Source organism: Gossypium hirsutum, chromosome D08, assembly GCF_007990345.1.
Source record: "Gossypium hirsutum isolate 1008001.06 chromosome D08, Gossypium_hirsutum_v2.1, whole genome shotgun sequence".
Lineage (NCBI taxonomy): Eukaryota > Viridiplantae > Streptophyta > Magnoliopsida > Malvales > Malvaceae > Gossypium > Gossypium hirsutum.
Genome location: NC_053444.1, coordinates 9650143 through 9660057, shown reverse-complemented (window position 1 = coordinate 9660057; position 9915 = coordinate 9650143).

Genomic DNA, 9915 nt, shown 5'->3' with positions numbered 1-9915 from the left:
ATTCGCAATGTGTGTCATGCATCTTATGTGAAGATATTTACCATTTTGAATTAAACCTCCTCGAGAGCTAAATTTCTTTCTCAAATAACCAATAGCAACATTATTTGAACTTGTATTATCAATAATGACAGTAAATAACTTATGAATCCCCCAATTCAACAAGCATTTCTCAATCATCATCCTAATGGACTCACCCTTATGACTAGAAACTAAACAAAAGTTTAAAATCTTTTTATTCAATTTCAAATCATTATCAATAAAGTAAACAGTGATACACAAATAATTAACTCTTTACAAAGAATTTCATGTGTCAATAGTTAAACAAACTTTAGAACAAGAACTTTTCAAAAGTTGTTTTATCTTGGCCCTTTCATCTAAATACAATTGATAAACATCTCTAGTCATAGTAGTTCATGATGGAATATGAAATCTAGGACTTCCCACAAACATAAATTTCTTAAAACCTTCACTTTCAACAAACTTGAAAGGTAATTCATCAATCACAATCATTTGTGCTAACCCTTTCTTACATGCTTCTTGATCAAATCTCCAAGTTGAAAGATGCCCTTCCCCCCTTCAACTCCTCTATTAGGTAAAACTACTTGCCCTTGGCTAGTGTCAACAACATTACTAGGATTTTTTTTTTACATGAACTGATATGATATTTGTAATAGGCCAATTTTGGCCTGGCTAAAAAAACATTTACATAGCCCAAATAATTCGACCCTATAAGGCCCAAGTTGCTAACCCTAATCTGCTAGCCCAAAAACACAAAGGGTATAGCAAAAACCCTAGTAGCCGCCGCAGCAATCTCACCCTCGCACGCCGCCGCAAATGGCGCGTATGCGCTCCTCCAATCTTTGTATCTGCGCATCAAGAAAAGGAAATAGCAGTACATGGAAAGAAAAAAAAAGATTGTGAATCAAAGAAAACAGATTTGATTTGTTTATGATATTGTTATTTTGGCTATAAAAAAGCCATCAATACACTGTAATAGAGATCCCCAAATCTGAAATCAATAAAAAAGAGATTATTTTCAAACCAAGAGTTCAACAGAGAGCAAATCGATCAAAAGGTTGATATTTGCAATTTTTTTCTATTTGTTATTTTTTTATTGTTTGTTCTACATACAAATAAAACAAAAAAAACAAATAAAAGGGAAGAAACGACCTGAGTGGTGCCCAGAACCGCCGTGAACGGCCAAAAATCGAAGGGTTTTCGCAAGATTTGGGGCCTTCAAACAGTATTTTAAGAGTTTTGGGGCCGGATTTGGGTTACGAAGAAGCCGGATCTAAAGTTTTCTTCTTTTTTAGTCACCGCATACGGCGGTGCCGGCACCAGAGATCAACGGCCGGCGCGGTGGCCGATGACCTGTCGACGGTCGGACTGGGGGGCCGGTGCCCGGAAGAGAAAGGAGAGTTTGAGAGATTTTTTTAAGTTTTTTTTTTGTAAAGAATGAAAAAATGAGATTTTGTGAATTGATTTTGGCTTAAATAGCCAATTAAAACGGTGCCGTTTAAGGCCAGGGTTGACCCGGATCCGACCCGACCCAGCTTTAGGATCCGCGTGTTTTATATGGAGGGGTAAATTGCGTTTTGGCCCCTCCGCCTTTTAATATATTTCTAATTAGGTTTGTTTTATTTTTTTTTTAAATTCGGTCTTTAATTTATTTTAAATTTCAATTTGATCGAGCCCCTCTATGTAATTCGCGCGTTCAAATTAGTCCTTTTACTTTTATTTATTTGCGGATTTACCCCAGATTTTTAAATTGCAATTCAGTTTAGTTTTTTTTATGTTCTTTTTATTTATTTTATTAATTAATAGTGTAATTATTATTTTTATTCTAATTTTTTTATCTATATATATTCCTTTTATATGTACACATATATATATATTTTTAAACGAATATTTTCCTATATTTTTCAATGAATATTTTCATATTTATATGTATATATTTACATTTTTTAAGTGATTAAATACTCACCCTTTTTTTTCCTTTTTTAAAATATACTTATTTTTATTATTTTATATATGTATGCATAATTATATTTTTTTCTTTATTTTCATAAGTATATTATGTATTGTATTTATATATAAATTCTATAACCCAAAATTTAATTTGTAAATTATATGTATATTTTTAACCTTCATAATTTCCATGTATACGTCTTTTGATCTTTATTTATTTGTTTGCTTTCCCATCCATTGTATAATTGTGTTTACATTTAATATTTTGCATGTCATGGATTACTTTTTTTTATTTCGTTTATTCATTTGCTTATATTATTTTTATGTTGTTGATGTATTTATTATTGTTGTTATTATTATTATAGCATTTGTATGTATAAAATAACGTTACATCATTTTTTACTCAAATTTAAAGATAGAAATTTTTTTTAAATTGAGATAATGTTCGTATTTAGGATTTTCAAGGAAATTGAGCCCTAACGTATTGGGTTCCGATTTTCTTCGTTAAATCTAACAATCGAGCATTTCTCTTCAATCAAAAAAAATAAAAGCTCATTATTGAGAATTCAACACGTTGTGTCCTAACGTATTGGATGTGACGCATTGATTTCTCGAAATGAAGATTTCTTAAAAAACAATAAAGGAAATATTCCGAGTTTGGGATTTTAAAGGAATTGTGCCCTAACGTATTGGGCCGCGATTTCTTAAATCTTGGATAAATGGATATTCTTTTAATTATTTTCATTATACGAGTATTCTGGCCTAATTCATTTTGGAGGAAATTAGAATGTTGTGCCCTAACGCATTGGGTGTGGCATATTTGCTTCTCTGAATTGAGAAGTGTCTTAATACGTAACGTTTTAAGTTTTTTAAAGATTATATTTTTAAAATTTTCGACCTTAAGATAATAATTAATTAATTAGGTACCAAATTTGGGCGTACGAGGATGCTAACCCTTCCTCGTACGTAACCGACTCCCGAACCCGATTTTCTAAAATTCGTAGACCAAAATCGTATTTTAGGTGACCCAATCACACCTTAATAAAAGATTGGTGGCGACTCCCAATTTTCATTTTTTAAAGTCGACAACCTAAAATTTTTTTTTCAATAAAATGGTTTCGACAATATTTCAATAACCTCGTACCATTTTTTTCCCATTACAACAAAATTCATTTTCATAATAATTACATTTAGCCTTACTTGCACCCTCACTATTAATAATTTTAGTGAAGTGAGACCAAACTTTTAACCTTTGAGGAATGACTTTTCTTTTTCCAGTAGTCCCCTTTGTTTGGCTTGAAGCTTTACCTACTGATTTTCCAGAATCTGTCGAACTAGGAGGTGTAACATTATCCTCAACATATATGTTAGTTCAGTGGATATTCTGCAAGAAAAAAAAATACAATAGATTAAAATATACTTATATACAATATATAAATGGATTAAAATGTATACATATTTATATCCATTTAATGGTGAACAACCATGGATTTTTTACCACCCGAGTCCTAGTAACAAAGCCTTAGTAAATAAGATCATCAATGGAACAAAATTTGGTTTTGATTCCCAATATATGAACTTTTAATCTAAAACTTATAATTTGTTTTCCATGGTTTTGTTGCTTTATTCGATTTTTGTGAATAAACAATGTTTTTAATTTTATTATTCTATTCAGTGTGTTTTATCTACATTTAATGAACTATACCTTTTCTTTTTATTTACTACTGCTTGAAAGTAAATTACATTGTATAATTATGCTCTCAGTCCCTACACTATTGACACATTTAAAATTTATTTTTCTTTATTTTGGTGTAGTAATTCAAGTCCAATTAACAATACCATCAAAAGAAATTTCATTGAATTGGACTACATATGATATGTAGCAGTTTAAAATACAAAATTTACTTGCGTATCTAGTATTATAAGGAATGCCAAACAAACAAATAAAAATGTTAGTATTAGATTGTGAGGTTTTCAATTCTAAATCCGAGATTGTAAAATTCTTCAAAGAAGCAAAGTGTAAGTTGTTACTTTTTTTTCCCTTTTCTTTACTTACATGGGTTTTTTCTTACAGAACTTACCTGGCTTTCGCGTTGCTTTAAATTGGTCAAGTGACTTTTTTTATATTGAAACTAAACAATGGTATATGCATGCATTATATATTGAGCTTATAATAAATCATGGCTTCCCTATGAAGTTCTAGTGACATTGCAGGAAGCAATTCACTGGTAAATGCAGAAAAGGCTAATATTGGTGAGAAAATTTGGGTCCTATTTACATGCTATTAAAAAGTTTAATGGAAATGGGGTTTTCCCAAGAAGATCAGACTTCATTGTACAAACTTTTTAACTATGATTGTGACAAGTTAAAAAGTGATTGGGACAAATGATTTGTTTGTTTTTCTTTTGATTGGAAGTTCAAATCTTAACCTGTTAAACAAGTTGTAAACTCTACTAAACAAACTTCTTAAGTACAAAAGACACCAAACCACATTATAACATTGATTTCTGCGTGAAAATAACGCCAAGATTTTGAAATCCTTACCTTGTGTTTGAGAATCAGTTGGCTCCTTTGACAGTTCACCTCTTCAATCTAAAAATTCAAATAAATATGGTCTAAAATAAATATTAATCTTTGATTAGTACCAAATTATTTATTTTCAACGGTGAGTGTCGGACGCCTCAAAGAAAAGATCTTTGACAAAAAACACCTGAAAAATCTAAGGTAAGTATCGATAGTGGTGAGTGAAGTCCAAATCGAAGGAGCATCATTGCGATGGTTGATGGCAGGCGAACGTCAAACGATGATGGTTACCTGGTGGACGTCGGATGGTTCACAGAGGTGACTGGCACTGGCAGTAAAGATTTTGGGAGATTTTAAATTAGGGATTTTGAATTTTGAGGATTAGGGAATTTTGTGCATGATTTTTAGATCTTGTTTTAGGAATTTTATTTTTATTTATTAAATTATTAAATTATTTTTAGTTTTTAGGATTGGGTTGGGTTTATATACATTGGATTGAGTTTATATTGGGTAGGACTTAGAAGTGTTGGGGGTAGGCCGGTGGTTGGGGCTTGGGTCTTGGTGGGCATTGGGCTAATACTTATAATATATGATATTATTTATTAAGTTCAGTTAATTAACCGATTTTGAATCGAATTAACTGATAACCGAGCTTCCAAAAAAATATTAATCGACTTCCAATTTAATTAGATCGATTAACCGATTGATTAATCGAATTAGATCAGTTTGATCAGTTAATTCGGTTTTAACCGAAATTTACACACCCCTACGTTGAACCATTAATTTTAGCATGTGTAACATTATCTTTATTGCATGTATTTTGTAATTTTAATTCAAATTTTCAAGTTTGTATAATATACAGCTTAGATAATATCTCTGTATTTTAATGTAATATTCACCAAAGTGCAATCTTTTTATTTTATAGTTGAACATGTTTAGGCAATATCAAAATTCTATCATAATCAAATAAATTTTAATGAAACTAAAAGTATACACAAATTCTAAGTACAGTGAAATATTACTTCAATTGATAACAACATTTCCCATACATTTGAACATGAAGTACATTAATTCATATTCCACTCGATCGAAATGATTGTCCAATATGGTAGGTTTGATGTGAGCATTTAATCCGATTATGACCAACTATTTTGCACAGACCGCAATGTCTGGTGTCGATTTTCTCCCTCAAGTCCATTTTACCTTGGATTTTAGTGACATGTGGGCGACCTTTCGACTTCCTACGTAACCCCTTGTTTAGGACAAGGTTGAAAGTCGGTAGAGGCATTTCCCATGTAGACAAATTATATAATTCGATAAACTCGTTTCCCCAAATACACAATGTGCATTCCAGAGTGTACACCTCATCAATAAAATATTCAGCATTGATCAAGGCTTAAGCACAAGCTACAACAACATGTGCATAAGGGTAACGAAGTGTCTAGAACTTCTCGTAGTCACACCGTTTATTTCAGAGATCAACTCCGTAAGACTTAAGTGAGATATCAGGTCTATGGTTGATGGACTCCGTAACTCGAAAAGTTTCTAACTGTCGAGAATATATTTTCACATTCATCGACCTTACTCTCTAGGTGTTCACATCTATTGCCTTCCTGACCTCTTCGACAAACAAGTGCCCTGTCTCTATCTAGTTTACTTATTTTAGCTTTATTCTTGGCATCAAGGTTGCTAGCCTGTATAACGCAGCTGAGAAAACAGATGAAATTAGAAGATGCCGTGTTCGATTCAAAATAGAGTGAACCGCCTCTGTCATGTTAGTGGTCATATAACCATATCGAGACCCGTCATCAAAATTTTTAGCCCATTGTCACAACTCCATGTTACCCAACCAGTCTAAAAAAGGAGTATTCGTTTAACCATGCATATCACCCTCAAGCTTGGTCAGTTTTTGTTTGACACGGTGTTGTTCTAGCTCGTACGATGTGTATGTATTCCAAAAAAGACACGTTACCTTTTCGAATTAATTTGTGAAAATCGAAATTTACCCATGTCCACTAATTTTTGCGCTAGTTTGCATTCTTGTAGTCTTGGTGGAAGTTGGCTATGTGACGGATGCAATAAATGGATCTTCATGGAACAATAGAACTCCTAATCACGACAATTAGTCTATTCGATCTATCAAATATGATGCAAATATTGTCTTCTTTAACAACATACTTCTGCAAAGTCATCAGGAAGAATTCTCATGATTCCATGTTCTCCTACTCCACAATAGCAAACGCTATCAAGAGTAATTTCCAGTTATCATCTTAAGCAACTACAATAAATACGATCTATGTATATTTTTCTTATAGCCAAGTTCTATCAACCTGCACAAGTGGCTTGTAGCGGGGAAAAACTTGTACTCATGGATTGAATGTCCAGAACATCCAGTGGAAAATTCTTCTTTCCAGTTGTAGTTGGTCGTTCAGACTGTAATAAGGTTATGTCTATAACTCAATGACAATCCCTAGTACATACTTCCGCATAATGGTTATCCACCATTGTAGTTCATTGTACGACACATCCCAATCTCCATACAATTGCTCCATAGACATCTGTTTAGCTATCAGTGCTTTCTAGTATGACACTCGGTATTAGAATTGTTTTTGCATTTCAGCAATAAATATTGATACAGGAATGGTTGACATGTCTTTCACCATTGATATGATGCAGTTGTAGATAATTTCGCATAAGGTTTTCGGTGATCTTGTGTCATACGTGCAAAAGTGCATGTGTAAGGCCCAATAAATTTTCAGGTCTCCCACATTTGTGACATCTGGATAAATATAGCTTGTACCTTCCAATTGCACCCTTCTGTTGATGTCCAATACTCCCCAATATACAATGTCAGTTTAGACATGACGATTTTGTAGTCAATCAACACATTCATGCTATACCATTTGATGGCAAATACGTAGTCTTCCTTAGTCACAAATTTTTGTCCCACGAACAACTCCTCACGTTTAGGATCTGTGACCAATCAATGAGTAGGTAGTATATCGGGATGCTTAGGGAACTCAGATGCATGTGTCACATCGAGATCTACGATCGATATGTGAGACCCAAGATTATTGCATATGACAATGCCTCGACTCGGGTTCCCAACTGAAGACGTGTAAACATTTTCATCATTATTCACGCCCTTCGTCGTTGATATCATTAAGGACCTTGTCTAGATCAGGATCACTAAAATCTTTAACCTCATGATTAGAAGAGGCATTATTATCATATCCAATTTCACCATTTGCATCGATCTCAATCATCACCCGATGTATCTATAAACGGAGACCCGAGTTAAGGTTCTCAAACGCAAGTGAAGCATTAAGATTGATGTCGAACTTGCGTACAGATGATCGCTTATCAATAGATGCTCTCAGAACTTTCGTACATGAATCTTGAACTCCATATTCTTCACTTAATGGTGTGAAATCTTCAGTTGGCTCCATATCAGCTAACTCAGCAAACAACTAAATCGGTTCAGTGTGGCCACTCCGATTCTAATAATAAAGTGCGACCATTGTCTTTATATTTTTAATTGTCAATAAGTTTTATCTCAATGGATTTGATAGGATTTGACGAAATTAAGAATTTGTAGAATAGTTTTGAGATCATCCTCCCACAATGTCTAACAAATTTTGTATTAATTCTTTCTTTCATATTAACAAACGATACATTTCTATTAAATTTCATTGCTATTTGTTGTCGACATTCAAATATACAACCAATTGTTGTTGTTAAAATTACTTCATCGAAATAAACGCATACGATTATCCATATTAAATACTAAATTTACAAAAATAATTAAATTTCTCAATAATCTTTTGAAAAACAAGATTCTACTGTAAAAAAAATTAATATTATACTAACCTTACGAGTTCTTCTTTGTTTTCTCCTATTCTACAATTTTTTTTCTCCTTTCTTCTTACCAGTTAATTACTAAATAGTTCAAGAAGACAATGTTTAAATAGGGTCCGGTGCCGCCTAACAATGCTCCCCCACTTGGGTGCTGCCTAACATGTCTCATTCACCCTTCCAACTCGATTCAAACTCGTATTTAACAGGTAAAAATGGTGCCGCTGTATAGGTACCATCCACCAATAAAATATGATTTTTTAACCTAATTATGGCTTAATAATAGCCTGATGATTATGGGAAAATTTGGGTGGTGTTGCCACCTTGTCAGGCACCACTTATGGTCACTATTGCAAATGACTCATTTTGGTAAATAATCTGATTGGGATACCATTTCAGTTAATAATTTTTCTCTATTAATGGGGTAAGCATTTTTATCCCCGTCGTTGCTAATGTCTGGTTAAAGGTGATCTCTACAAACTGTTTATTATTATTTTAGCTTAGATTTGTCTGTTAGGGTGACATCCAAATTTGAAAGGCGACTTCATTTTAAAGGATACGCGTGCTGCTCCCGGTAAGGTCTTTGCTGTTTTCTGTTGGTTGCTTTGAAAAAATAGGAATATGTTTATTTTTCAGCAAGTTACTAGTAGTCTCAAAGAGATTGTTAGAAGATCGAAGTGTTTCGCCATTAGTATCAGTGAGGTAATAATAAATAGTGATACATTAAGAGTAAGTCGATGTGTGCAGACCAAATGAAGACCTCCCAAATATGGCTGGATTAAAATAAATATGGATGGTGCCTCTAGCAGAAATAGAAATAGTTCAGCAGTTGGTTGAGTTATACAAGATTCTTAAGGAAATTGGATGGAAGGATTTAAAAGGTTTATTAGTAGGGACTTTGTTGTTAATTTTGAACTATGGGCTATTCTTTATGGGCTAGAGATAGCTTGTATCAGGAATTACAGTAAGGTGCTTATTGAAAGTGATTATAAGGTTGCCATTGATATGATAAAGAAGAATTCTGTGAATACTCCTTCGATGACTCTTATTCGAAAGATTAATGAAGCAAAAAGGCATACCCAAACAGTAAAATTTCAACATGTTCCAAGAGAAGGAAACATAGTGGCTAATTGGTTAATTAGATATTTTACTTGCGATGATGTTGAGCTTATCATTATTGAATTTTTGATTTTTTATATCAGGAGACTATTACTAGAAGATAAACTAAGTACTTATCGAGTAAGAATAAGTTGATCTAAGACAATTGATTGCCTTCTTTTCATTATAAATTAAATTTAAAAAAATAAATTGTAATTGACAAAAGTAAATTTTAAATGTTAATTTTATTACCATTACAATTTATTTTATTTTTTGAATTAATTTATAGGTAGCAGATGAAAATGACGTAAGCAAGCACGCGCATCTTAGCATTGGGTTGAAAGATGTGTGGTGTGATTGTGGACATCTCAATCCTTGTCGGCCTTCAACATTCCTAACTCAAAACCCCCCTTGTCAGTATGACTGTTGGTAAATGTTTGTAGGCTTTGCCTTTGCCCCGCTCTTCGGTCT